Source organism: Triturus cristatus, chromosome 3_1 (genome assembly GCF_964204655.1).
Source record: "Triturus cristatus chromosome 3_1, aTriCri1.1, whole genome shotgun sequence".
NCBI lineage: Eukaryota > Metazoa > Chordata > Amphibia > Caudata > Salamandridae > Triturus > Triturus cristatus.
The window spans coordinates 55,984,642-55,990,187 of record NC_140583.1 but is presented as its reverse complement, the minus strand read 5'-3'; the positions used below and the strand labels follow the sequence as shown (position 1 = coordinate 55,990,187).

Here is a 5,546-nt window from a genome sequence, read left to right as displayed (position 1 = left end):
ATAAAGTAGTTGTCGAGCTGGCCAATCCACATTTTCCACCTGGGTGACGCAGTGGTGGGATCGATGAGTTCGCTGAAGGGAGGGAGTGCGCTAACTTGGGAGTGCGGATGATGTGGTGGTGCTGCTGGAGCTACAGGTGGTGGTGCTGCTGCTACAACTTGGTCAACCATGGTGAGCTAAGATTATGCCAAAAGAATGGCCTTCTTTCATGTGATTCGCCTGGTGTGGTAAGTGTGGTTGCGAGCTTGAAATATGCCAGGGTTTCCCTTGTTTTACTGGTGTGTGCTGTAGTCTCTTTTCCTGGGCAATTGGATGTACCAGTGCTTGTTGGATCTTCCTTGCTGTGTTGCCCCACTTGGTGTTTGGTTTTGTCAGTGTCTGTTGTGTCAATAGATCTATGGCAGTTGGATTTGCAAGTGCTTGTTTGCTTTTCCCACTGTGCAGGCTGCCATGTGCTGGGGCGGTGTCAGCTGTGCAGAGATCGAGAGAGGGAGAGCGCTCTCAACGCGCCTCTGATTCCAGCTGTCAAAACTGGTGGCGCTCAGCTTATAGCGCGCATGCGCGTGCAGTTAATAGCAGCGCGGGCTCAACCGGATTCCTGCCAGGAGCACCAGCACGCTATACTTAGGTGACGGAGTTTAGCAGGCAGGCGGGCGCCGGGAAGTTGTGCAGGTAATGGGATGCAGTTGGTGGGCGGGCTATTTTCTGCTTGTACTACACTCACCGCTCACTGCCGGGTGATAGTCACGCGCCGACACCGGCTTACGGGCCCACAGCCACACTCATGTCTTCGCCGTTTTCAGGCGTGCTGGTAACAGGGTTTTTCTTTTTCCGTTGGCCGGTTGCGGCCAACCGGACCTGTTTGCTGTCTTGTGGGGGTTCTGGGATCCCACGCTCGCCGCCAGTGTAGAGGCCTTGCGTGCATAAATGATGGACACACACTCTCTGTAACTGTGTGCCGACCGGAAGGTCTCGAGAGACCCCGGCCCCTTTATTTAAGCTCTCTGGCCTCGCCTGGCCAGAGAGTGATACATAATGTGGGGTTGCTTCCGGGGCAGTTAGCCCCTCGGGTGATTATGTAGACTAGACCGCTACAAGCATGATAATAAAAAGAAAAAACACACCACTAAAGCGGGTCTGAAATAATAAAAGAAAAATAGAAAAACATACTTGTAGCCAAGATGGTAATCGGCTACAGAACAAAGAAACAGGAAGTCCATCCCAGGAAGTGATGTATTTGTACTAATAAGTATGGGGTCCATCTTGGATTGGGAAGGAAAAGTACATTTTGGTAATTAGGTTCTTCATAAAAGGAGATTAACTCATACGTAAGGACTGTGAGAGGAAGACAGACGAGGAGGTAATGCACTGGGCTCTCCGCTGTATTACTGACTTCAGGAGGTATTCTCCAGCACTCCTGAGAGAACAGAGGAAAGGGAGCTGCAGGTTGGGGCTTATTGTGCACTGTTCCCGCACTTTGTCATTTTTTTTGAGTTGCTAAACAGCCGGGGCTAATTATATGCGGACACAATGCACTGTTAACACAGTACTGGCGGGCTCAAACTATCTTTATTGACTATGGTTACATCACCGTGAACTGTACCAATAATTCAGACAAAATAGAAGTCATACGCTCAGCCACACCTCACTGGTAGGCTGGTCCTGCACCACAATGTTGAACATTACCGGCAGCACCAGTTGCCCGGCCCAGTGAGCAAATCCTGCAACACCTGGGATTTTCCACACTCATGAGGATGTCTGGCTGCCCCTCTGGTCACGTACAGCTGCCCTTCATCTTCACTGCAAGATTGGAAGTGTGGAGCTCTAGTGAGATGCCTCCATATTCCTTGGCGGTTAACACTACCCCAGCAGCAGGCCCTTGTAAATAGTTTTCAAGATATAAATCATTATTGTTTCTTTACATGTATGCATAGTTCCTTCTCCTGCATCCATGCAGTCTTGCATCACTTTACATCTGAAGAAAATGAGGTGAAATATTTTCATCTCTGCTACTAGCTTCTGGAAGAGAGGGAGTTAATACTGCACCTGCTCCAAAGCATCACGTTGTATAATAACTGTGCTTCCAACGAAATGGGAATCCCGCACTGATAATTCCAGAGCAATATTTCTTCCTGCTTCAGGTTTCAGGAGCAAGTCACCCTTCCCGCTACTTCTTAATAGCTCAACCCTGGCTTCAGTGGGCATGAAAACTGTCCCTGTCTGTGACTAAGGAGGCTTATCAGACCTCTTTACTCTTTACTTGCTTTTTGATGCCATCTCTTATGATTCTGGAGGACTTGATACCACCAGCTTCAAGTTTTGTCCCTGTTCGATGTGGGCGATTCAGACAGTAGGTCAGAGATAGGAGTCATGGCAGTGCAATTTCACACATGAGAAACGCAGTAACAAGTAGAAAAGGGGTCTATTTCAGAGTCTGACAATGCGTGACAATGTCAAGACATTTCTGACCGTGTTCCCACTAGAAACCATCACAATATATGTGGGTCTACAAGTACCTTACTGGCAGGCTTGACTATGAGCAGAACACAGATCATAAACACCACTATTTCCAAAAGTCCTACTGGAGAAATGATTACTCTTTGGAGGGCTTTTCAAAGTGAAGCATTTCTGTGAATTTTCATCTATCAATCACAAAGAAACTGTCAGACACTGGCTCATCACAGGATTGCACACCAGCTTTTCAAAACATTACCACTCAAGGAGCTGTTCTATCATTCAAAAATAAATGCACGTGGTGAAGATGGAAGCCAGGGCCAGCCGGCCTACCCTTTACAGGGAATACCACAGAAAAGAGGATGGTGCTTGGGCCATGAGACATAGCGTAGCAAAGCGACAAGGCAAAGCTGAGTTTCAGGTGTGAGATGCATGTCCTTCACCATTGTAGCTCAGCTGCAAATGTGGCCATGAATCCCACCTGTTTAAGAGGCCCTAAGAAGGCAACAAAGAAACACTGGATGTCTCCGTCCCCCTAGAAAGCACACACCAGGCAACAGAATGATGCACAATTGTATACTTATCTTCAATATGGCATTTAAGTGATCGAGCACATCTACATGACGGTTACTCTGCAGAGATTCTTAGAGAACAGAGTGCTGAATACATTAGCATGCTGCAAAAACAACCTCAGCATGACTCATTCAACAATGTTACAATCAGAGATCACACAGGCTGGGGGGCGTGGTCTGGCGCCTCAGAGGATGGCGGCTCGTTAACACTGCACGGTGGCGAACTCCAAGGAGGGTCGTTTTTCTAACCAGTGGCAGCGTCTCGGCACCCAACCTGACCTGAAGGCTTTTTTTGGTGAAGACACGCTGCTTTGCATGATGCCTTTATTAGACCGCAGTAAGGAGCTGACACCGCATACTCCAATTTAACAGCTATGGCGCGTCTCTGTGACTGGATTCACAGCCGCCATTTTGTTTTCTATGTAGCGTCCTAACGCCAACATCTCTACAGCTTCCTGCAAATAAGTATTTTGTACAGGAAATAATATGCTCCTGGATTATTTTTCTCAGCTGCATGTTACTCAACAAATGTTTTGTTTTCCTTCTGTTTGACATGTAAACTGCCTTTTTGACATCTGGCTCAGACAATATACTATTTTAAAAAAACTTAAACATAAAGCTACACCTGAGGATTTCCATATTTTCAGATAGACACACACTTAGTCATGCCCCGGCAGCTCGTGCCCCCCAGGTGTCTGACCCGAGCGGGAGGGGTCGTGTGGCACCATCATTAATGGCGGAGCGGCCTGAGCGACCGACGGCGCCAGCCCGAAGCCCTCAGCCGCCTCCTGGAAGCACACACCGTAGGCACAGGTGTCCGGCCCTGCCCTGGCGCACCCCGACCGAAGCGTAAGGGACCGGGGGTGGGGGTCGTTCCCAGTCCCCTGTCCCTTTCTGGGAGGGGCACAGCGGTAGGCCCTCCCGAGATGGTACCCAAGCTCACTCTGCACCACCCCCGCGGTGGGGGTAAACTGAATGGCAGTGGGCTGGTTCCACCTCCCCTAAAAGGACCTGCTGCTGGCTGGGCCCTGCTGCGCCCATCATCCCGGCCCGACGAGATCCGGGTGACTGAGGTTGGGCCCTTCTCATGTGGCAGGGCCGCCTGAAAGAGAAGGGGCCGAGGGCCTGCGAGGGGACCCCGGCACCTCTCGGTGGGAGGCGTGCAGGATGGGGAGCTGCCTGGCTCTTCCCTTCCGGCGCCTCTGGCACGGGCAAGGGTGGGGTGGGCTGTACAAGCCAGCTTGGTGCACAGCTCGGGGCCACCCGGTGACGGACGGCTGAGGTGCAGGTGGGGCGATCCTCACTCGATGCCAGGTACCCATTTTGACCCAGTCCCGTGCGGCCGGGCCGAGGGGTTTGAAGACTCATGCGGTCCCTCCTGGTTACTCGGGGAGGGACCGGCGGCTGTGGGGCTGCCTGCTCCTGATGCACCGGGAGCCCCCTTCCTCGCCTGCGGGTGGGTGAGTGGGAGACTCCTGGGCCCAGCGCCTGGCAATGTTTTTTTTCTCACAACGGTGCAGCCTTGAACGGGGTGCCCGGGTCGTCTTGCGGCCGGCGAACGAACCTTTTCGAAAAGTTGCCTGGGACTCTTGGCGGTGGATCACTCGGCTCGCGCGTCGATGAAGAACGCAGCTAGCTGCGAGAATTAGTGTGAATTGCAGGACACATTGATCATCTACACTTCGAATGCACCTTGTGGCCCCGGGTTCTTCCCGGGGCTACGCCTGTCTGAGGGTCTCTTGATCGTCAATCGCCCCGGGACTTCCCCGGGACGCAGCTGGGGCCGTCGGAGGGATAGCTCCACTTCCCTTTCGTCCCCCCACAAGTTCAGACCCCCCGATCGCCCGTGGCAGGGTCCATCACCGGGTCCTGCCACGGAGGTACGCCGCCGGTGCTCCTGGCCCCATGAAGGGGTCTGGCGACTGGTCCGCCCCGGGCCCGTCCCGGGGCGGCTGGCTGCGTGCCGTGCGTGGCTGTCTGTGGTATCCCACCGGCTGCCCACACGCATGTGCCTCGGGCACCCACCACCGCAGCCGGCTTCCCGATGAGGGCGAAACCCCTCCAGATGCGTCTGGGGAAAGTGGGCGTGCGCTGCTGGGATGCCAGGCCCCCGCTCCAGCAGGGGCCTGGCCTTCCCGGCAACCCCCTTGACGCTCCGGCGTTATTCTTCCGACTAGGACCTCAGATCAGACGTGGCGACCCGCTGTATTTAAGCATATTACTAAGCGGAGGAAAATAAACTAACCAGGATTCCCCCAGTAACGGCGAGTGAAGAGGGAAGAGCCCAGTGCCGAATCCCCGACCGGCGGTGGGCGCGGGAAATGTGGCGTACAGAAGACCGACTCCCCAGCGTCGCTCAGGGGGCCCAAGTCCTTCTGATCGAGGCTCACCCCGCGGATGGTGTTAGGCTGGTAGTGGCCCCCGGTGCGCCGGGATCAGGTCTTCTCGGAGTCGGGTTGCTTGGGAATGCAGCCCAAAGTGGGTGGTAAACTCCATCTAAGGCTAAATACGGGCACGAGA

At 53.4% G+C, this 5,546-nt stretch overlaps 1 non-coding gene across 1 annotated transcript; it reads left to right on the top strand.

Annotated features, from left to right (window-relative positions):
• The first annotated feature begins 4,610 nt into the window (after positions 1-4,610).
• On the top strand, positions 4,611-4,764 carry LOC146859691 (5.8S ribosomal RNA). The gene has a single exon (XR_014979372.1). It is a non-coding gene; the product is annotated as a 5.8S ribosomal RNA (ribosomal RNA).
• Positions 4,765-5,546: the final 782 nt, after the last annotated feature.